At 37.7% G+C, this 25,075-nt stretch overlaps 1 protein-coding gene across 1 annotated transcript in view; it reads right to left on the bottom strand.

Annotated features, from left to right (window-relative positions):
- The window catches only part of LHFPL2 (LHFPL tetraspan subfamily member 2), a 114,645-nt gene that overhangs the window by 30,409 nt on the left and 59,161 nt on the right, over nucleotides 1-25,075 (bottom strand). Inside the window, exon 2 of the mRNA XM_050328769.1 lies at nucleotides 24,164-24,216. The gene's annotated coding sequence lies outside the window, so the exon portion shown is untranslated. The remainder of the gene's footprint in view (nucleotides 1-24,163; nucleotides 24,217-25,075) is intronic.

Raw genomic sequence — 25,075 nt, 5'->3', positions numbered from 1 at the left:
TACATGAGAAGGAGATATAATCTTTTGCTGTATCTCAAGAATGTACGTATGTGCTCAGAAGTCCAAACAATGCCAGACAGACAGATCTGGAATGTTTCTGGCAATGAGGAAAAAGAAAGGAAGGGGAGGGAGCAGACAGGGGGGTGGGATCAGGATGAATCCTACTTCAAAACTGTTCCATTTTCTCCCTCTCAGACAAAACGAGATAATGAATGAAGTTTCATTTTTATTTTTTTTAAATAATTGAAGCATCCAGGAATCTGGACATAGCAGAACACCGCCATAAAATAGCATGAAATAAAAAAAGACAACATTCCATGCAGGCAAATAGGAAGAAGGAGAAATTAAGTCTATAAATACAGACTGAAGAGCAGCTAGCAGTACCACAGAAAAGGAAGTGACAGTAAAATGGGTCACAACTGAGTAGGAGTCAGAAGTGTCATCAGTAAGATGACAAAAGCAAAACTAAAACATTCTAATTCAAAGATGTGTCAGCACTCCTATCAACACACAGAAGGCAGTGATTCTATGCATTTTCAGTGCATCCAGATTTTTTACATTTCAAAAAAAGATGTAGACAAGACAAGAGAGATCAGAGGACAGCAACAAGAAAAAAAATGGCCAGAGATCTTAAAAATGTGGCATGTAAGGGAAGATCCAAGGAATGTTAATGCATATGAAAGAGTAGATCCATAATATGATATTAACTGAAGTAATATAATTAGGATCTTAGAGTTCACAATTGGTTCATAAACCCTTCACAGATGAATGTTTTGCCCAACAAACAATTTTGACATTAAACACAAGACAGAGGCTTATTAGGGTACTTGTGAGAACAACTGCAGTGCTGAATAAAGCCCTAAGAAAGCAGAATGGAACAGAAAAAATCCTGTGTGGGGTTACCATTAAAAAAACCTGTACACAGACTTTCTCCACCTTTCTCTCAGTTTCAGGTTTCAGCAAGAGCTATGAAAGCAGTTGTGGATGGGGTAAGCTTGCATGGCTGGGTAGAAATGTGGTCAGAATTTCAGGGTGATCTGAAAAGAGCTTTCTTTTACAGTGCAATCAGTCAAACTTCAGATTCATGCCCTTCACATGGCCAGTCTATAAATTACAGGACAATAAATCAACCCCACCAAAACAGGATGTGCAGGGTAGTTGCTGTGTTTCTCAAACACCTCCACTGGGATGCAGATCCAAGACATCCAAGGGGATTTGCAGTAACTTCCAGCCCAGGTGATGCACATGCTCAAAATGGTGCAGAACTAATTATAAAACTGGATCCCATAACAAAATCTACTGCTTGGCTTCCTGTCAACATTAGCAGTGTGCTGTGGGAACCTGTGAAAAAAAGTTTTGTATGCCATCACAATCCAAGGTTATTTTTTTTTTAAGTTTTAGTAATGCTAGCACAGAGCTTCTCTCCATGCCCCTTGGTAACAGCTAAGACTGCGTAAGGTAACTATGTAAGTGTTAGCAAACAGTTTTTTGTTGGAGAAATTCAAGTTGGAGAAATTCAAGAAATTCAAGTTTCCCCTTACAGGAAAGGGGAATGAAAGCTGTTGCAGTTCAGCCTAAAACTCCATCATACATTCCCTTTATCCACCAAAATATAAGTTCTGCCTTAGTACAGAGATCATTCAACACTCTTGAAACAGTTTTTCATTGCTAACAACTTTGCCAAAATAGCAGTTTGGGCTGAAACTTTCCACACCAGATGCCTGCCTGAGGCTAAATTTTTTTGCACAAGTTTTAGCCAAACAGTTAAGATGTTTTAGAAAATGAAGATACATTTTTCAGTATTAAAAGCTTATGGTGACCTTTTGTTCAAGAAGGAAATATTTGTAATAGCAGATAAAATCTGCTACTCCATCAGCTGGTGTGTGACATCGAGAGGTGCACACCTACCCTGATTTGGCAGGTATAAGCCCTTCATAAGTTTGCCTAGTGACTCAAGCCTCCACAGTCTGCTCCCTCATGTTGCACAGCTTTCCCTCAAGCTGGAGTCCTGACCAGAAGAGCAGAGCAGTTACCATCCCCGGGAGACAGCATGTGATTTCAATCAGCTCTGTGCCATGGCTGACTAGAGCTGAAATCAGAGCTGAAGGCAGGGCATGCTTTTCTCTTCTGCCAGTGACTGAGCTACACAGAGGGCCAGGCAGGAAGGCTACTTTAGAAGGAAACAGTGAAAGAACTTTAAAAACTAACCCCCAAAAAATTAACCACCAAACACACAAAACCAAAACCAGTAACAACCACATCACAGCTGGACACTGGGTGGGCTGAAGAACTAAAGTGAGCTAGAATAAGATGGAGAGACTGAATCAGGGAGACAGGACTTTCTGATGAACAGGGTCTGTTCAGAGGACACCCCAACCAGCTTACTCAGGGATAGCAACTGGGTGTTAACAGTAAGAGACGAAAAGCACCTAGACGTGTACAGAATTTATTTTGCACAACCACCCCCAAATCTGGCATTTCCTTACCTTTCGAACTCTGTATGACAGCATTCTTAAAGCTCTCTTGTTCTGTATCTGAAACACTACTTTACAATGCCCATACACACACTGTGAAGAGTAAACTTAAGATGCTACAGCACAGCCAGCCCAGCAGGGACTCTTCGGAGACTAAACCTGACTATTTTCTTCCCAATCCCAGATACATTTTCCTTCTTCTTCCCCGGACTGTTCTGATAGCCACTGGATCCCTCCATGGGGTGACTGAATCTACCAACCCAACAAAATGTGAATCGAGAAGGGTAGGAAAGAAAACCCAAGAAGCAATCCCACAGGCATCTTCTCAGTGAGAAAGTTAAACTGGCTCCCAGTGAAGATGAGACAGACCCCAGCTGGCAAGGACCAAACAACAGGGAGTTGGGGGGAAGGAGAGCAAGACCCTCTTCTTTTCAGGTAATGGTTTTCAGCATCACAAGTTGAAGGACATTTATTAAAAAAATTACAGTGTGACATAATTGCTTAAACTTCCCTATCAATCAGGGCCCATAGTAACAGAAGCTTCTTCCAGAAAACATGACAAAACTATTGATATTTCTTTGGGAGGAGAAGATTGAACATATCACATGTCACACTACTCAAAGTTACGTGCTGAAATTATTTCATTTCAGCAATGCTGATATGCAGTATAGTACCCACAAAGAGCTCAACTTTATTGTTAAACTCATATCTATGCACTTTAAAAACAATATAGTTTTATTTAGTTGCTCTGATTTTTCTGTAGTTCAGTCACACTGGTCCATTGTATCCAGGGGCATCCTGCCCACTTCAAGATTAAAACTAGAAAAATAATTCTTCTGTTTTCCTTAAAAGTTCCTCCTTTATACACATTACAACTCAACTCGCATTCATACACTACACTCCAGACAAAGTTTTGAGGAGTTTCCTTTCCACTGTTTTTTTTCCTAAACAACAGCCTGCTGACCCCACCACAGCCCCAAATCCTGACAATTCTTGCAAAAATATACATTTAAACCCATCTCAAAAAAGAGGTCATTGATCCAGCTCCCAGTTGTAATACTTGTGTTTGAAAATAACAGCAATGATTGGCCTGAGAAGCAGCACCTCTGACTCTGCACTAAACAGCCCAGCCTTTGTTTGGCTCTGACACTGACCAGGTGGGCTGCTGTGACCAGAGTGAGTGACCCTGGCTCTGGCACACAAGAAGCCTCGTGGTCTCATCAGCCTCAAGACATCCATGGGGAAGTGCTGGGCAAGACCCCACAGTTTCAGAGGGACCTGGGGAGGGCAGCTTCCCTCATGCCATGGGCTCAGAGCAAGGATGCTAACTGTAAATGTGAAGCTATTGACTATCCTAAGCATGCTGAGAGACATACACAGCTTAGGTCTCCAAATGGTTTCCTGCAGGTCAATCTTTTTTTCACAGGCAGACAGACCTGGCTGTGACCTTTCCCCACTCCACAGTCCTTCTGGACAGAGCTGGGTCTGCATCACATATCTGCAGCATGAAGTGTCCTGGAGTGGGGAAAGGATTGCCACACCACTGTCCAGCTGCAGACTAGTACCATTCATCACACCAGCTGACAGATTAGACTTGTGCACTGGAGGAAAAAAGGAAAAGCAACAAAACCCCCACCACATACTTGCTGCAGTCTGCAGCAAGAAACAAAGATTACTGCATCACATTCTTCTTGTGATGCAGTCAGGGCCTTTTTGGCCTGAACTCTCTTTCTCACCTCATCTACCATGACTATCCTCCAAGACCCATCTCAATGCTCATTTCCTCATGGGAACTCAACAATTAGAAACTTAGCTACACGTGTACATTAAAAACTGAAACTTACACAGACTGTCCAAGTAAGCTCTAAAAGAATGAGCTTCAGTTGGTTTAGTTACCCAGTTCCAGCGATCTACTTTGTTTCAACCTGCTGCTCTTATCTTCAATACGTTAATTTTATAGCACGATGCTTCTGAAAGCAGAACATCAGACACGACATCCCAATACAGGATTAATGACAGGAGGCCCCTGTTGGAGGCTTCTCTGAGCTCTTGGAAGGTGGAATACACTTTTTGAGAAACTCCATCTCTTTCTAGACTGTAAACTACCACATGCTTTTACTATTGCACACATAAAAAGAAAATACCTTTACACTCAGTTGTTAAGAGTTGGGTATACCAATCCTAAATACAAAATGTATCCTCTTAGAGTTTTAAATAATTAATGTTAACACTTATATCTAAATGTTCCAGTTGCAATAAATACATACTTAAAAAATGTTGCAAGTGTGTATCATATAAAAAGAAACTGTAAGGTGTCTATAAGTGCACATAGTAGAGAAATCAACAAGACTCTGCTTCTTCCAAAGAATAAGAGCATTAATAAATTTGTATTTTTAAAATTTTGTTTTCCTTTTTCCCTTCAGGAAGAGCAAATACTAACTTCAGTATTTTGGTTTTCAGATAACAGACAGGAAAGAATTTTCCTGAGAGAAGAAAGGATTTAGGTAACACTGTATATACAATTAGAATTCTTAAATGTTTGCATCACTAGCAGCTACTACCCATTAATCTGTTGGTAAAATACCTGAAGTCAGTTTCCCAATTATTTTCAACCTAAAACTCCATTGTTTTAATGTGAGCTGAGAAATAAATGAAGTCCCTTGAAAGTGTTAGATGGAGAATTAAAGGGATAAAAAAAAAATTACTTCAGTTTAAGAATCTGAAGTAGAGATTCCACTGCATAGTTGGACAAAATACACATTTCAGATGTGTTGTCACATGGTTCCAGTTCATGTAATAACTATTCTGGTCAACTGCCATTTATTTTCAGCACTAATTACTCATTAGCACATGCTAGATGACAAGATTTTGCTAATGTGAAAATATTTCCTGGATAGTTTGTAAGTCCTACCATATTCTAAGCCAAATGCCCTGAAGGTTGGTTCAAAAATTGAAATTCTAAGGAATTATTCCCTCTCCCCCATCTCACTAATGTATTTCAACAAAGAAAGTGGAGGTTAAAAGGACATGGAAATTTAGCAGAAAATCCCTTCTGGTCCATTCTTTTCCTGAGATCAGACAACCAACAGTATTCCTATTCTTCATGGGGAAACTGACTGTACTCATTAATGTCAAAATAGGTTTTAAACCTAATCTAACACCAGTGAATATAGATTTGAAAGATGTGTAAGAGTTTACACTCAATTATAGCAGAAGCAAGATTTAACCCATTCAAACCAATTCCCAAAATATAGGGAGGAGCATATTCAGCCATTCTTCAGATTTCAAAGCTGTAAAAGAAGTATCTGAGATAGATTTGGGTTTGACCCCCTTATTGTACCATGTTTCTGGGATGAAAAATTCACTTCTGCTCCTAGAAGAGTTCAAATAGTCCAAAAGAAAGCATTTCTTTTCAGGAATTTGGATTTAGATGCATTAAAAAAGATCATCAAAGTAGCTAAAAAACCAGCAAGCTTTTGCTGTTAACTTGGCATGTGAAAACAACAAAAGCACCAAAACAATTAAAATTACAAGTCAGAGCATGAAATATTCCCTCCTTTGCTTTTTTCTTTTGCACTGTCTCAGTTTGTCTAGGCTTTGAAAATGTCATAAATAACCTATACGCCAGAGGAATTGTCTTTCCAACTCACAACTCTAAGGACTTGTTTATGTGAAATACACTGCAGAGTTAGCCTTCACCCCTCAAGTCTAATCATAAATTATACTGCCAGGCAGATTTTGTTAAAGCTTTTAGCACTATTTAGCCATGGAGATTGAAAATAGAATGCCAAAACAGAAAAAAAGCATTAATTGATGGAATATCCTATTACTTAAGCCACATGTTAAGGTCCTCTAACAGAAATCTGGTTTTAGTCACCCAGGCAAAAAGTAAGCCCTTCCGGGCCTTTCACAGTGTAATAGGGACTGAAGAATCAATTTTGCAAAAAACCTTGAAAGAAATGAAAGGGCATGTGTTGGGTAGAGCTAATTGGCAAGAAGCGTGCATAGTATATGACAACAGGGGAAACACTCTGGGTGGGTTAAACTCCCATTTGATGCCAGAATTCCCAGGTTAATGCATTAGCATGCCCAAATAGAGTGAGATCCTAAGTGAAACCTAAAGTTCTCACAGTATATTTGGGATATTTTCTCATCCATTCATCTCATTCTCCTTAACAGAAATCTCTGGCAGTAATACGAGAAGTACAACAGCCTTCCTTACTTTCATTTTTGTAATGCAAACATAATTCACATAGTAGCCTATAAGAATATGCTTCTTTTTAAAACATTGTTACTTACATAATAAGCATATATGTGTGCCTGAGTTTTGTGCACATAGCAATGAATCTCTGTTTTGCATGATTAAAGATTATAGTGCACTACTTAAAAAAAACCCAAAAGAACCACAAACTACCTTTTTTAGAGAAAGGTTCTCCTTGCTATGTTCTTGCAAGTTGAATTTCAATGCTTCTAACATAAAACACTATTCACAAAGCTGGAAACAACCCATTATTCTTCAACTGCAGCCATCAGCTAGAGCTGACAACTGTTTGAAACAAATTTGAAAATTATATTCAAAATTTATCCAATTCAGTCAGGAATCACTGCACTGCTTGTGTTTGAGGATATAGAGAAGACTCTAATCCCACAGAGTTAAAAGCAAGTAACATATGAAAAATATGTGCAGTAGTTTGAAAAAAAATTCTTCTCTAGTGTAGTAAATTGTATCCAGCTATGAAATATATTATTAAGTGAAAATAACTTTTTAATGACCTTTTTAGCTCAACATTAGTTCACTCTGTCGTAGTTGTCTCTCTTTAAAAAAAGATAAATAATTGAGCTTCTCAGGTGTGGGTTGAATTGGTTTTCCTGTTCTGTTTCATTGCCATTTTAATATATATTTTTCAATTTCTGTCTAAATAGCTTCTTTCTATAGAGTTATAATATTAAGGAAAAAGAAAAGTACTTGTATTTACCCATCCCTTGCTTGTCACTCACCTCTCCCCCACAAAGTGCAATCTACAGGCTCTCAGTTTATCACTGTTGTTAGTACTATCCTAAGAGCAAAGGAAAACTTTTTGTATCTTTTTAAGACAATCTTTTGGCAAGTCAAACATAATTCCTTGCACAAAAAGTTGATGCCTCAAGTCAGATTTCTGTTTTAAGTAGGAATTATGCAGGCTTAATTTAAATATTCTTTATGCTGTTTTATGAGTTGATGAAAATTGCATCTGAAGCTCAGAAGTCAGTCCTGACAATAGGAAGAACTTTGCTATGTTCATCAAAATTTTAAATTCATCTCCTTTAATAGCTAGTATGAGAACAGTTTAACAGATAAATAAAGCAGAAGAAGGCAGATCCAGTTGAGAGGTACTTACAAAACCATACCATACAACTTTCATCATAAACGTCTGTAGGCCTGCATTTGACCTTGGTCTACCAGTATAATCATAAAATGGACCATCGAACCACAATGGTAGCAAGACAAAACAAGTAGTTAATGTTTTGCCAGTGCATACCCTTAGCACTTTGTATCACAGATAGTCATCTGTCTGATCCCTATCAACACATCTCTGCAACATATCCTTAGGAAGAAGCAAACTTCCACTTCAAGATCCCCTCTCTCAAAGAGATCCTACATTAACTTCTAGAAAACCAGCAATTTTTTCTCAATCTCTAAAGCAAAGGTGTTAGTTCTTTGTAATCATGTACCTTTTCCTCCAAACAAAAGCTCTGCTGCTCCCGGCAGACCCGACCTTTTGCAAAACTCATCACATGAATGCTTTCAGGCTGGAGCAGCTGCAGAAGCTCACCTGTCATAGCTTGCCTGTCATACTTCCCTTTCACTGTTGAGATCCATAACATTTAGGTATATGTACAAGAAGCGAATGTCTCCATTTTGGTTGGCATTGGAAGAACAGAGGAAAAATATGACAAACTGACGAGGAAAACAAGACAAATGGAGAAAACATGTTAGCTTTATCTGAAGATGGGAGAACGTATGGTGAAAACAAAGCATTCAAGTGGATGAAATAAAGAAATATAGAGATATGAATGGCCTGGAAAAGATCATGAAGATAGCTCATCTATATATGAGATGTAATCAACTAGCCCTACCAATTTTTTTTATTTTTTTTTTAATGTATATATATATATATATATTTTATTTTTTAAGAAAGATAATCAGTGAGATTCTATGTTTAGGAACCACAACCTCACAGAATAATGCTCTGCATAAATGCAAGTATTTGCATTGTATTAGTGGAAGAGTAACCCATTCTCTTCCCTCCCGGGATTAAAGCATCACCACCAGTTACACAAGAAGTCATGGTTAACTGGAAACATCTGCTAAACCACTTGAATCTCTGCTCCTTTGTAATACCCCCTAATAACTCAGAAGGATCATATCTTACATCTGCTTCTCTTCTCTTCTACATCAAAGTCTTAATAGATAGCTTGTCAGTGAAGATGTCATTGAAGCTAGGTCTTGAGGAGAGGCTCAGAAAGTCATCCTGTGGCTGCTGCAGATGTTCCCCTCTGTATAATTGCTAATCACTGCCTGCTGAGTTTTAACATTTTTGGAGCTAGGGTTTCCAGATGTCTCCTCCAAAATTAATACAAACAACCAGGAAGTTTACAGAAGTAAGATGATCTAAAAATTTCTCTTTCCTCATGATTCTTTTTTCTGGTATCTGCAGAGGAATTGCACACAACAAAACAGATTTGCTGCCCTAACATAAACATGCACAACAACAACATAGCAAATAAGAGCGCTGCAGAAGGCCCCAGATCACCACTCCCACGTACCAGAGACAGCCCTTGACGCTCAGTAGCAATAGTCAAGCCACTAGGTTACATTGCCTCCTCCTAGTGCCAAGTAGTCTGTTCATATGCTATCACCACATCAAAATGGGGAGCTAAGGCTTGATCTGGTATCAAAGCCTATCACCTTCGAGCAGACATCATCTGTAAGGTCTGACAGCATAAATCAGATACAGAACTCAACACACTAAAATTCAGTGAAAATTCACCCTAGCATAAACTTGACCAACGTTTTTTCTGTCCATCCTATCCTATGCTGCCATCAAGCAAACTCACCTGGTTTACTTTCTGAAGAAGTAATTTGAACACAAAAGGGAAAGTAAGATATGACTCACCCCCCCAAACTTTCAAACCATGTTTTATTAAAGAATGAAACCCTGTCAAGACCCTTTATCAAATACATCAAATATTTTCCCATTCCTATTGAAGAATGAATGTGTGCCTACTCTATTCTTACTTTAAAAAAATATTAAAATAAACCCAAACAAAACAGATTGTACTGAGGAATTCAGCTTCAATGTTTGCTGCATTTTATTCAAATGGTTTCCAAGGACTCAAATTGTTTACAGCCAGGAACCCACAATGGCCTTTGATTATGATACAGGCATTTATTTTTCAGTGACAATTTTACAAAGATGTACACACACAAAACAGGTCCCATGCAATCTGTATTCACAGACTCTATTGCCTCCTGCCAGAAATTTTTCTTCTTCTTTAAATAAAGAACTACTGCTCTTCCTAATGGAATGAACATTCCTAAAGCCCTGGAAATCTAGCTGCAATTAGGCAATATAAATCAAACCACAGTAATGAAGCACAGAGATGACTCAGTTTTCTAAACAACAGAGCAGGAAGATTTTTTGGAAGTATTTCTAGCAATTTTTAGCATTCGTATGCAATATATTTTAGTCTGTCAAACAGCTATTCTCCCTTAAAAAAAAAATCCCCCCCAAACCAAAACCCAACCCAAAAAATACATAAAATAAAGCAAAACAACAACAAAAACCCCCTATGTACTACAGGTAAAAGACATGTATTTCTCTATATGAGAAGCAGAAATCATTCAAACTTTCCTCCATCACAAGAGTCAATCTCCTCAAACACAGACAAAACTTTCAAGATCTTGACCTAATATTAGTGAACAAGGACACACCTCAGGGCTTTTGGCTGAAATGTGGCGAGTTACTTTTTTGTTCACTGCTTCAGTGCAAACAAATCTGTCTCTAGTTTGTGCCAGCAATTCCAGCAATGTCTGTAGTATAGGCCTGTGAAAAATACTGATTTCATAACATTTCAGGTTTTCAGAAAGTTCACAGAAAATTCCTCACCATCTTGAGATCAGGCAGTGTCAGCTGGGAGATAGCAAGCTGAAACAACTGCAAACTATTCTGGAGGATATACTAAGTTAGAAAGAGATACAATGAAAGTACATTTCAAAAGAGTCTTGGCCCAATATGCTTTTCGAAACAAGCATGGTGTACTTACTACTGAGCAACATTCAGATTGTTGCTATAGAAGCTTATCCATCAGCCTCTCATCTGCTCAGCACCTATTTTCCTTCCCTTTTTGAACTACAAGTTATCTTTAAAACGTGAGGACAGCAGTAAGACTTCAAACCTGAGACCACAGACTCTGCCAAGAACTAATGTTTTTTATTAATCCTGGGATAAGAAAAAACAACAAACCCATTGCTCACTTTCAGGAAGAACATCTTTTAACTTAGAGATCACACTTTACTGTTCCCTCTCCAGTCATACAACATTACAGAACAAAAGTTACTGCTCTCACTAAAGGCACAAGTACCTTCTTTTTAGAGAAAGAATTACAGATTGTCCCTCAGACCTAAAATTAATGTTTGAAAACTAACTATTTTTTAAAACATATAAATGTCAGCTTAGAACAACAGAGAACTTCACAAAGCAACTCTGCATTTCAAAGGTGGCAACTATGGGTAAACAAAATATGGTGCTAGAATACTGCACTGACAGAAGCTACATAATTTATAGTTTCTACTACACTGTAAGCTCTGGAGGATATTCCTGCAATGGCTGAAAAGGAGCAGAAGTTAAGCAACACTGAATGCTTTTCTCTGAATACCGCTGCAGGAAGGCTTTCCACTCAGCAAAGAAAGGGCTGGGATCTGCTCTCGATTCACTCATATTCAATATGCTGAACACAACTTACCAAATGTCTGTGTGATTTAGTATCCCAAGTTTTCCTTTTTTCCTTCTGCAAAACCACAACTCCCCTTAGCCTTTTGTGTTTCAGAAAGGACAAGTGCCTGTGAAGGATTGCTCTGTACCAAAAGAGCAATTCTTCTGCCTTGGAACAAAGGGGCACAATTCAATTTACCTTTTGAAAGGAGCAAATAGGCAATTCTGATCAGTTATAACTAACAGATGTAACTACTAACTACTACTAGATAACATTAATGCTAACATTTAAGAATTAAAGGTGGTAATAATGATCTGTAACAATGCTTCTTATTTTTTTTAAATTATAAAGGCAGGATGTTAATCAGCATAGCCATCAACCCTTATTGTGTAAGCCGTCATGTGTAAGTCATCAAAATCCTTTAGCAACTGGAAAACTCAGTCTAGATCTTTATCAAGTGATGATCAGAATAATAAGATCACAAAGACTTGTGCATCCATTTCATTAAAATAATGTGTTCCTTACTACAGTATGTACTTCATCACAATACAGCAAACCAACTTCATTCCATCACTCCTAAATAACTTTTCCATGGCAAAAACATCTATTCTGTTGTAATAAATTTAGATCAAATAACAAATGTTTTACTCAACAGACTTTGTTCTAGACTATGTCACAGAAATATCAGACATAAGGCTTTGAGAGACAGATTTGAATCTGACTAGGTCTTCCTCAAATCACAGAATTCAAACAATTTTTTGTTCCAAAAATAATTAGGACAATGACAAAAGTCCCAATGTTTTATGTACTGTTCTGTCTCTTACTCTCTTCTTCTTCAAAACTTTTAAAATGTCCATGGTTAATATTTGTTACATTACTCTCTATGATTTGTATACTCTAGAGGTGACAAAAATGCCTCAAATATAATGAGGAGAAAGAAACAAAGCTACATAGCAGCGCTCTGGGAACAACCTTTTTGCAGGATTTTCCCAATGATATGCCAAATTCTGTGAAGTTCTAAATGAGCCTCTTAGCATGAGTGTGTTTCAGTGTGTTTCAACATATACTCCACTGTTAAAGGTGTAGTCACTACTCACTGAAGCCAACCAGACTTTTTCACCCACCTTCACTGAGCACTGGACAGATGTGTACCTGTGTTACTACAGATACAGAGACACCCTTCCTTGTTCAAACTTAATTGCATGCACACAAACATCATAGGAATAGGTCTTGAAAAAGCCACAGCTGTTTCTCACTGCAAGGATTAAATCCAGGTGGATCATGTAACAACTCTTACAGTTGTGCTGATAATTCCATGTTTGAACATTGCCAACATTTTAAAAATGTCTTAAAAAACTGGGTGGATTAGGCCACCCTGGTTGGAAAATCTGACAAAATACATAACTTCATATAATTCTCACTGATTTAGGCATGCTGCAAATTGCTGGACCTGTACAATAGACACGGCATCATTGCACCCTTTGCCAGTCAGGAAACAGGGCTAACACACACAAACAGCTGAGCATATGGAACTGATCTATAGATTAAACTCAAATGGAAAATGGTCTTGTTTTCTTTTCACCTTGGTGTCTGCTATTCTGACTTCTGTTTCTCATGCATAGGATTGTAAATATTCATATGAATATTGAAAGCCCAGCTTTATGGGCCTATTTTGGAAAACAATCCTGTTATTAAATACATCATATTTTATAATACATTAGCTTCCAATGAATCAAACTGTAAAGTTCCATTCATATTTAATATACTATGTTTAGCGAATATGAAGTCAAAATTTATATAGTCCCTCAGTGAAGTATGGGCATAATTACTTAAATCAATACTTGCTACTTCATCAGCTGGCACATAAAATTAAGTTCCATTCTCAAAATACCACTGCACAGTTCCCAGTGTTATTAATTTTGTTTTTATTAGCATGGATAATACCACAAAAATATGCTGTTAGGTGAATCTACAAGCATGATCCTGTAAAGAAATGTGCAACTATAGCCGATACCTATCAAAACTAAGAGAGCTCAGATGATTTCCAGCTTTTGTGATTTTATCACGAGTGTTTTCCTTGAGTCATACGTTTAGAAGCCTCGGCCATGGTGTCCATAATTACAATGTACAATGTCATTACTGTGGTGAGGGGAGAGGAATCTGCTATTATACATTTATGCATCAAGTAACTAAGCACACAGATGACACCCTTGGTAACATGACAGACTATTTGGTATCAGATTTTGTTGTAAAAAAAGCAAGAGATAGCTACAGAGGTGTTTTTGATCTGTTAATGATAATTTCTGAGTGACAGTGCACTAAGATCCACATACATGAATTCCAAAGTGTCTTCTTCATTGTGTACTTTCCTTAAGGAGAGAACTCCCATTTTTTTCCTTTCAGAGAAAACAACTACTTATTTATTGGACAACTTACAATAGCAATGGTATGACATTCCACCCACATATAGGCTGGAACAAGTCAAAAACTGCAGGAACATAAATGAAGCTAAATTGTCTGGGGATTTTTTCTTTTGGGTTTTTTTTTTCTTCCTTTATCAACCCAGTAAAATTAATGAGTACTGTCAGTAAGAAAACAACACTGGCTGGGCCTCTGTTGCTAAAAGCTGTTATTCTGTTCTATAATTTCAAGACCATTCAAATACGACTCAAAATGCATGTAAGAATCAACACTATCTAAATCAGACAGTGAGAAGGAAAGCATATACGTCTCATAGTATAAATATGGTTACCGATTTTAAAATTCAGCTCCTCTGTATATCCTTGAAACTCTTCATAAGTTTTTGAAAAGCAAGTGCCATAAACACATTGCCTTTCAATATTCACATAAACATCTGTAAATCCTAACCACTGTTGAGTGCAGATACTGCTATTCAGGACTGACCAAAAAGTTTAAATCAGTAGAGGAACAGGAGAAGAAAAAAAAAAATTCTGTCCTTATCTCCCACCATGGCACCCACGGCCTCAAACCCAGACACTCGGTGTCAGCAAGCCCTTACACAAGGCTTCTCAAATTACTTCTTCCCACTAAGACCTGAAACTGGCTCCCTTTAACATCTGTTAATCTAATTGGTTCCTATGAGCCCGTAACAATTAAACCTGTTGTTGCAAAGAACAGTAGAGAAAGGGGATTTACATATTCACAGCTGGGCTCTTAGCAGAACAAATGGACTGCATTTGACTCAATGGCTCTCACCAAAATCCAGATATAAAGCTGTGAGAACAAGCCCCAGATGAAGGTGATGGCTTCAGCTACTGGGCTGAGCTCAGTGCTCTTTTTAGCTGCTCTGTCAAAACAGCAGTCACAAAGAGGGACCATAGGCTGCTGAACTTTTCTAATCATCAAATCTAACAATCCTGGTGAAAGGTACGACTAGTCACAGCAAATACGGATTGAAGAACTGTGTAAACAGAATTTTAGCATCATGTGTTATGATGACAATTTTTTGTTGGCCTGTAATAACAAGGCGGGGGAAAAAAGTGGAATCAAAGTCCCTGTTTAGATTCAAAATATTTTCACAAAAAGGGAAGTAATGCAACAGCTGAGCAAACTGAGCTCTTTACTTATGCAAAACACTTCAAGAGATTTCAAGTAGAAGTAACTCCTTTTTTTTTTCCCTTAAGAAAAAGTGAAAATGGAACAAAGCAATAGCCAGCTCAGTATCAGACTTGGCCCCTTTTCTGCAGACACTTAAGGACAGCGCTCTGTGTACTCACAGTAGACTTCCTTCCGAAGGAATTTTCATACACCTAAGCAATATGAATAAGTGCTTGCAGAGCAGGAGCTGTAATATCCTCAGTATCATCAGCCTACAGTGTTAAGGAAAGGAATTAAGACTTTATCACAAGTTTTGTAGATATCTAAGTCCAAACATTGCACACTGAGAGAGTAAGTCCTGCAGTTTTCTTTCAGTGCACCAGATAATTAACAGCTAATTTTTCCTCCTTTCTACGGTCTGGTTTCAGAATGACTTAATGAAACACCTCTCAAAATGGTTTCGCTCTGTGTTCTCTGCTATACTTTCTACTGCAGTATTACACCCAAAGAAGCTGGGCAGAATGTTGTACTGAGGTGATACCACCACAACCCTCAGACGTTCCTCAGAATGTCTTGCAATAGTCTAACAGATAATGTGGCTCACACTTCGACACCTGAGAGTTTACTAGCTCCTGTCTTAGGGTGTGGGAGGAACAACAAGTGTTACTTACTTTGTGGGAGCCAGCGAATTAATAGTCTTCAACCTTTGCTTCTTTAAGACCTCTCTAGCCACTATCTTTTTTTAACTGCTTTGTTTGTTATTCATCCCTTTCTTAATATGTTCCTCTAATTTTTACCAACCTTTGTGAAATTCCACAAAGGCAACTTTTAAAACAGAAATGTTTTTAACAGAGAAACTGAAACTCAGTACTCATATGTGAAAGCAGAAACTTTTCATTTTTCCAGAGTATTACTGAAGGTCTATAGATTTAAAAATCCTTTTTTTTTTCCCTTTCTGGATGTTTTCTTAGACCAACACAACTACAGACACTTAAGACATTCCATAACATCAGCCAAGAATTTATCAGTTAAATAATTCCTTTTCTCTGACAACTGCAATACACTTCAAAATCTTAATTACACTCTATAATGATTTCTAATCAAACTCAAGCAACATTAGAAGGTTATTCAGTATGTACAGGTATTTGATGCTCCAACAGGTAAAATTATTAGCAGTGTGCCAATGTAACCAGGTCTCTTCTAAGGATGCCCAAATATGTGGAAACACACACAACCCATAAGAGACTTTCCATAGGTGTAAAATTTTCAGTTCTGCCTCAAGACAGAGGTAGACATAGCAATCTTTCAGACTGTTGCAAAACATGCTAAAAAATACGATTTTGCACAGCTAATCCTAACTCCCATTTTATCGTTATTAGCTGAGTACCATCCTAAAACAAAAGTGATGAATTTTTGAAATAATTTGGTGAAATGGAGAACAAATTAAAATGTGCTATTACTATTCATAGATTTCCTTTAATAATAATAATGGCCAGTCTTCGCGAGCGAAGATCCGGGGAAGGTCTTTCCACCTTCCAGCCTGCGCATTGGATTTTTTCGGTGAGACACAGTGTGCGCGGAACTGAGCCCACCCTTTAATCCTAAGGTTCATCTGCCGGGGCCAAGCGAGCTTGGACGGTGGCAGTGAGGTCCTTAGGACGTAGGTGGGTTACCTTTAAGGGCTAACGAGCCCCACCTGCCCGGGAGTGGCCCTGACCGGGAATCGAACCCGGGTCTCCGCGGTGACAGCGCGGCGCCTTTACCCCCTAGACCACCAGGGGCTCCTGTTGATTTCCTTTAATAAGAAGGAACTATACATACAGATTGGTGATTAAAAGAAGTAAAAATAAATAGGATAAGGTCTTTCCTACTTAAGAGCCATGGCATCTGGTCAATTTTCTTTTGATTCACTTAGATATTCTACATGCAGAAAAAGCATCATCTCCTCTATATTTCACAAGCATTAATATGCTAGGAGTACCTCTGAGGTAGAATCCCTCCAGCTGCCAGGAAAACAGTCGTTAAAAAAAAAAAAAAAAGAAAAAGTCAGTAACAAAGAAAAATATCCATGAGTGGATAGACTGGTGAGAATGCCAGGAAGGCAGCCCAAGAAAATGCTTTAATTTCATGGAGTATAATGTTGTCTTGACATATGTGCATGCAAGAGTACTTTATTATCATACTTCTAACAGATTTGACAGTTTCAGGAAGGAATATGAATAGTAGCCAATTTCAAGAGAAATATGCTCAACACAATCTGGAAAACCAGTTGGATTTTAAGGGATGTTTTTAACCTCCCTAGTATAGAATTTCTTTTTGTTCTCTCAGCTTCAACTTTTCCAATACCTGAAAAAAAATATCTGCAGGGAAGGACTTTTTTCTCATTTAATAAAATCCATAAATCTTTAGAGACTATAATTTTTTCTTTGTCTACTGCATTAAATTTTACCCCCAAAAGAATCTTTATGAAAATATTTATCTTCCTCTATGATTTCTGTAAAAGGTGGATTTAAAAATCATCCAGTAAAGGACAATGGCAACCTTCTACCAACTAGACAAACTACTTGGCTTTAGAGAAAAAAAAATAGAAGAGATAAAAATTGCTAAGTTGCCTATATTTAGTATAGCTTTTCTCTTTTCAGTTGCAAGAATATATAATTTTATCTGAGTTTTTACCAATATTTCACCAGAATACCGTTCTAATAATTCAGAAAAATAAGATACTAATTTAAAAGGCATTTTTCATGGGCATCTTGAAATATTTTAGGAGACACTCACCTCTGGGTCAGATATGTTACCTTATCTCCTCCCATCCATTCCTTCCATTGCACTGAAAGTCAGTAATATCCTCTTACTGCTGTTTACTCTGTGACCCAAGTCGTGCATTACCTTCCAGTATTCTATAACCAGACTAAGGGAAGCACTGCACCTACGCAGAACTACAGCAGCATGATCAGACCACTGCACTCCACTGTCAGGGATTCCTGATTACATATATTAGTAGATGTCCTTGATTAAGTCATATCTATTATCTCATGCTGGTTTAAAAATCAGTGCAATAGGGATTTTGGTGGTTCTCTGGTATTCAAAAAAAGTTCAGCCAGAAACCTTTGCTCACCAAGCTGGCCAGTTCTCAGTTCATAACTCTCGTTAAATGGTTTTACCATGGTCTGCCAGTATAAATTATTGGGAAAAATACTTTGTATTCTTATGGTTCAATTCTACAACGTATTTAAACACAAATAAAACTTATTTGCAAGCTTGCTTAGAGGCTGTAACACCTCCCCCCATTTAATAGCTTTGGGAAATAGTCTGACGGCTTCAATAGCTTAAGCTAGAGAGGGCCAGAAGGACACAGGAGAATTCCTCTATGGGACTTTGAGTTAAAAGGGTAAGACAGCCCCAAGAAATGCAAAAGGGACTACTTATTTCAAACAGTTCAGTTCTACTTGGTGATAAAGTTCTTGGCTTCGCCATTGGGCTTTGAGCACTGATCTACTTTTCCTGCATGTCAGTCACAGCCAGGGAGGAAAGAGGGTTTCAGTGTTGATATTGGTGACTCCTGACCATCAGTCCTTCTCAATCTATACAGATTTCTTCTTTCACTGACAGCTTCTTTTTAAGTATATCTCTTTTCCCAGACATTATGATGACTCCATTTCTAAGAAATCATTTCCATGCGTAAGTCTAACACATCTGCTTATCTTCGGACACGTGTAGAGCATGGAACTCACAGATCATGCACCTTTGAAACAAGTGAGTGTGTTCTAGTACGTGGTAGAAAAAAGGGGGGAAAAAAAGAAAGGTAAAACATAGTCTATTTAGCACATCTGAAAATGAGCTCAAGCTCTTTTTAGTTCCAGCAGCTGCCTATAATGGAAAAAATGAAGACTGGCTGTTGCCAAAGAACTGGGCAGTAAGAAACAACAGATGTGAAATTTCAGCAACATCATTGCCTAGGTCAGTTGTGGAGACAGCTTGAGAGCCAAGATCCCTGTTGGGCTGCAGTGTTCTCAGAGACACACTTGCTTTTTTTGCTGCTGAACTGTTGTTCCTCTTGCTTGGCTGAATTTACTGGACAACCTCACCCACGAATGCAATTGACAGGAAATATTCATGTCCTCATAAGCATGTACGGGCTGTGTGCAAAGGCTCTTCAGTTAAAGTTAGTCCCTAAATTTTCCAAAATCATTTTAACATTTCACTTTTCTCTTCCTTGGTCCTGCTGACCCCTCTTTATTTCATAGAAACCAATAGTGAGTGGGAAAGAAAACACAGGTCCTTCAACATGAGATATTACATGAGGCTCACAAAGAAAGTTAGATCAAAGAAACCAATATAATCTGTTGTATACATTTTTAAGAGAAAGGGCAGTGGTTGAAAAATGCTCTTCAAAGAGTCAACTCCAATTATATAAGTCATTTTCAAAGACAAATCAAGTTTCCTGACAGAGTTTAAAGGGGAAATTATGAATACGAGGTCTATAGAAAGTATCACATCAAGAGGTAGTTCTCTCAGCTAAATTTGCAAGATTAGGTGGACTTCAATTTCAATTAAAATTACATAAAAGTTATATTTAGGCATCAGAAATATGCCTTGAAATTATAATGTGGATTGCAAAGATGACTGTTACCTGAGGGGAAAAAAAAACAATTAAAAAGCTCTATTAGAAAAAAATACTTTCAGTGAAGAACATCTAATATTGGCAACTAATATCAGCAGAAGTAAAGCTGGGCTGTCACATTCATTGCCAAGACACTCTTCTGCTGTGTTCAAAATCTGGTTGTAAAATGCAGATCTTAATAAGCCTAGGTTTCCATGCTATGTCTCATCTGGTATACTTATTACCTGTTGCTGAAAGAAACAGTACTACTCTCCCCACCTAATTCCAGCTGCTTATTACGTCTTTGTCCTTTTTGTTACATCTAGTAATTTCTCAGCCACAGGACAAGCCAAGCCAGCATAGTTATCTGGTTTAGTTTTCGTTCCAAGGTAGTTAGGTTCTATTTTTTTCTGAATTAGCTGCTTACCTTGAACTCACTTTGGGACTGGGGGTTGATGCAAGAGGCAAAGAACAGGCTCAAGTGATACTGTCCCTTTTGGCATCAGCCTGCAGCTGTGCAAGACCACATGCACCATTAAACAAGGCTCTGAAAAGTATTACTTGTTTTCTTCTTGTAGAACAAATATTCAAGTGTTTTCAGAATTCCATGTCACATGGTGAGCTCCTGAGAGCTAATCAGACACCCTGCAAGTAACAACAGTAATACTATAGCAACTGAAGGAATCCTCATGCACCAAAACACAGGGACATGAACTGAGATGCAGTACCTGGACAAAAGGTCTTGCAATCTAAGCCGACAAAAAGAGTAAGAAACTAATTAACTTTCCTAATATCACTTAGCAGGTTAAGAACAGACGCAGAAGTCGAAAGCAGGAGTCAGGACAGGCAGTTCTATCTGCTACACCACATTTCTTCCTGTAGCTGCAACTGCTATTTAGTCATTGCTTGTGGCATGGCATCTCCACATCAAGAACTGCACTAAGTTCCAGAAATAATAACATTAAAATTAACCATTGTTTTTTATATTCCATAAGCAAATTATCAGTTCAGTGTGGTTTACTGCATCTGAAAGTTTCCAGTGCCTTCCCAAGGAAAGAACTTGAAACCGTAATATTTTTCTGACTCAGTAACTTGTCCTTTCTTCCCACTAATGACAGAAAAAAGGAAAGAAATTGAAAAAAGTCCACTGCTATTGTTTCTATTAAATAGAAGTGGGGTGAAATTTGTAATTAATACTTTACAATCATCTTGGAATTCTATAAAGAAGGAGTAGGCAAAGATAAATTATATGAAAAACAAAAACAAAAAGGCAAAGCACAGACACAGAAAGGAGATTACTCAAAGAGGAAAAGCAGTAGAAGTATATAACTTCCTATTTACTCTGGCTGTTAACAAAACATAAAACCAGCAATACTGGTCACACCTCTAGTTTTCAATTCCACCCTGCCTCTGTTCCCTTATGTACATAGTACAAAACTGGACTAATATAAACAAAGTCATATATCCCAAACCAAACACAAAATCCAAAAATCTACCCCTGTCCCTATCTGTATTCTGCTGTAAATTATGTGGATTTAACAGAGACTCTCTAGTTGCCTCAAAACTATTATCAAATTTTCTATTTCCGGCTAAAGTACGGCATGACTTTATCGGAAATACAGAATATAATTCTATGTCACAAAGTTACCATCAAGAGGCAAAGTTCAGCACATTGATAAGATAACAGCTAGAAAAATCTTGAGCAAACCACGGTATTCTTTCTTCTGAGGATTATCATAAGACAAGACAAGACCTTCAGAAAGGCACTCTGCTTGCTTTCCCTCACTTTGGTTTCTCCCAGTTGTTCCCAAGGTCAGAAGCATAACCCTCGTCCTCCAGTGCCAACTAGGACCCTACCCAGGAAAGTTAGGTAAGTATTATTACCTGAAGAGGAACAGGACTAGCTAGTCAAAACATTTATTTCCAGGTAACACAGAAGAATATTTGTCACATTACTGCACCTTTGTATCAACTAAGTCAACATTACTAGCAAGTGGCTGATGAAACTTCAGCTATTAAAAGAGGGGATCAAACCTCCAGATCTTCAGAGATAAGTCTCACAGTCAGCCATCAGAGTCCTGAGGCTAACATTCCCCAAACACCTGCTGTTTTCCAGAAATATTCAACACCAGCACCTGCCTTCGCTGAGGCATCTCACTGGAGCATGGATCACCATCAGCTATGATATGCAAGTCCTGGAAGGATCTTAACCCCTCTTAGTAGCATTATATGGAAAACTAAAACAACTGGTCCTTTTTTGCCTAATACAATATCAGACCCTATCTTTCATGTTTATTAGAAAAGTATTATAAGCTTCTATCCTACTCATATTGCAACAAAAGGAGCACATATACAAGTCAGCAAGTATATGAATGTTCTTATAATTATTGAAACACTGAGGAGAAAAAGAAGAGGAAAGAGTAGGCAAAATACCAAAGATTTCTTTAAGAGATTGTCAGAAGGTAATCTGATCCTTTAAATTTTTATCATTGTTCTTTATTACTTGCTTCCAGTTCCAATTTTATTAATTATTTAACTGCAACTGAAGTGAAGATTTTTAGGGAATGAAGTGCTTAGATATTTTCAAATGTTCCCCCAAGACAAATTATGCAATGCCTCTGAAGAAAACCCAGATAACTAGCCTTTCTTGTGCTCATTAGCACATCTGCAGAGACACTATATTATTTACATATTTTGTTATGAAGAAAAAGTTATAATTTCATTTTTTTTCAACGTATTTAGATTGGCATAGAACTAATCTTATTCACTGTGCAATTTTACCAATCACCACTACACTTAACTCTCTACATTGGCTTCCCACCTGCTGCTGCTGCTGCTATAGGTTGCTCAAGTTGTTTAAGTTAGCTTCACCTTAATGCATGTGCTAGTGTTTCTTTTATATCACTAAGCACTACAGGACTCCCTTCTTAACTGGTCTGAGGCATATTGTCATAAAATAAGTTACATTATCTGTAACACTACCCAAGAATCAATTTGAAATTAATAAGTCTCCTTAATTCTTAACTATCCACTTCTTAAACAGCATCAAACTTGAAAGAAAGAATACCTATATTTTTTGTTGAATAAAGATACATAAACTGTCTATGATGCTTTCATTCCACTTGTGTACTAATGACACCACGAATACAGCATTTTATCCTGACAATTGTCAGGCAGTGGAGGATAGGGACACAGGAGTAGATAAACAGTAGACAAAAAGGAATTATCAAAACTAACTGACAAATTCACTTAAAATTCACTTATTTGCTTTTCCTGGCAAAATACAAGCACAAATAGAAAGGACATAGTAAATACAGAACTACATGAGTGCAAATATTCTAAACTGATAAATTTCTTCAGTGTTTTAACTAAATGGTATTTTTAGAAATGAAGAACAAGTATGATTTTCAGAGGTCACAAAATCAAAAAATAATCAAAACAAGGCAAGGGTAACTCACTGTATTGATCATCAAAGTCAACAGCACACAGAATCAAATACATAGGTGCTAAAAATTTATATTTGCTGCCAACTGAAATCAAATGAGATCCCTTAATATGAGTATGATTTTTTTCACATAAACTGGCTCTACTATGGAAACCAGAGAAACAGAAATATTACATTATTCCAAATACCTATGTCTTGGCAAGAAAATGCAGTTGCTTTTTGTAAGTATAATTATTCTCTTCTTCCATCAGCCTCTTCTCCCAAGCAGCTAGTGACAGAACAAGAGGAGGTTCAGGTTGAATATCAAGAAGAATTTTTTCATTGAAAATGAAGCATTGGAACAGACTGCCCAGGGAGGTGGAGGAGTCACCATGCCCGAAGTGTTCAAGAATTGACTGAACATGGCATTTGGTGCCATGGTTTAGTTGACATGATGGGTGTTCAGTCAAAGGTTGGACTCAATGACCTTGGAGGTCTTTTCCTACCTTAATGATTCTATTACTCTATTGTATTCAATGATTATTAAATACAATTAAGAGTTGTTGAGTTTACCTCTGCCTGTCTAAGGCTCTCCTTGCCACCCTATATCTACAGATAAGGAAGCACAAACAATATATTTATAAATGCATTACAAAAGTCACTTTTTAAAGTATTTGAAATTTTTTAAGTTCTTCCTTATATCCTTCCTCCATTCTTCTCTAGTCAAAACAGTGCATAATTAGCGCATAAGATGCAAAACCTCAGCAATAAGCATAGGAAATCAAAAAAATTATCTAACTTTACAAAGAACACTACAGTTTTTAATACAAAGGGTCATGTTACCACTTCAACAAGTAGAAACTGAACTGATGTACCTGAAATATTTTAAGTTTTCTCTAAGTCAGGGTGGTGTGGGGAGGAAGCTTCACTTATCAAAAGCAATCACTGAGACTACATCCCGTTCTTCTTAAAATCTGTGAATCCTCTGAAAAAGAACTTGGTGCTCAGAAGAAAATACTCAAAAGCCATAACCTACTGCAATCCTCCATCCTTCAAGCAGCAGGTAAACTTCACAGTCAGCCAACATGTGAAAACACAGATAATATAATCTGAATTTCATTTACTTACCACTGTTCCAAGTCCCTAAGTCCTGGGCAACCACTTCAGATGCCTGGCAATACCTAGAGAAATAAGTGATGTAAAATGTAAGAAAGGTACAGAGCCAAAAATATGAAAACAATATTTATGATTAGTATTGGTGGCTGGAATGGTAAAACTTTGCTTGTAAGAGATTATATGCACATGAGTAATATTTTGCCACCAGGACACTTCTGCTTGTCTAGAAAAGCAGCATTCTAGACATCACTCCAACCACTAAGGAGCTAAGAAAAACCACAAACTGTGGGCTTGAGGAGAGCAGACTTTGGCCTCTTTAGGGATCCATTTAGTGAATCACCACGGGATAAAGTCCTGGACAGAAGAAAGGCCCAAGAAAACTCACTAATATTCAAGGATCACCTCCTCCAAGCTCAGAAGCAATACATCCTAACAACAAGAAAGTCAGGCAGAAATGCTAGGAAACCTGCATGGATGAACAAGGAACTCCTTGACAGACACAAACAAAAGGAAACCTTGGAAGCAAGGAAGAATATAGAGGAACTATCTAAGTAGCTGTGAATCATGTTACAAAAGCTAAAGCTCTGATAGAATTAAACCTGGCCAGGGACATCAAGGGCAACAAGAAAAGCCTCTATAGGTATTTCAGTGATAAAAGGAAGATTAGGGAAAATGTGGGCCTTCAAAAGGAAATGGGAGATGGAGTGACCCAGGACATAGAGAAGACAGACGTACTCTATGACATTTTTGCCTCAGTCTTCACCAGCAAGTGCTCCAGCCACACTGCCTGAAGTGCAGAAGGCTAAGACAAGGAACTACTGAAGAGGGTCCAGTGAAGGACTAGAAATATCATCACAGAACCATAGAATGATATATATATTCCTTCCTGAGTTGGAAGGAATCCACAAAGATCATTAAGCCCTA

This window comes from Myiozetetes cayanensis, unplaced genomic scaffold (genome assembly GCF_022539395.1).
Source record: "Myiozetetes cayanensis isolate MyiCay16 unplaced genomic scaffold, myiCay2020 scf4, whole genome shotgun sequence".
Lineage (NCBI taxonomy): Eukaryota > Metazoa > Chordata > Aves > Passeriformes > Tyrannidae > Myiozetetes > Myiozetetes cayanensis.
This window is presented reverse-complemented; position numbering and strand designations above follow the sequence as displayed.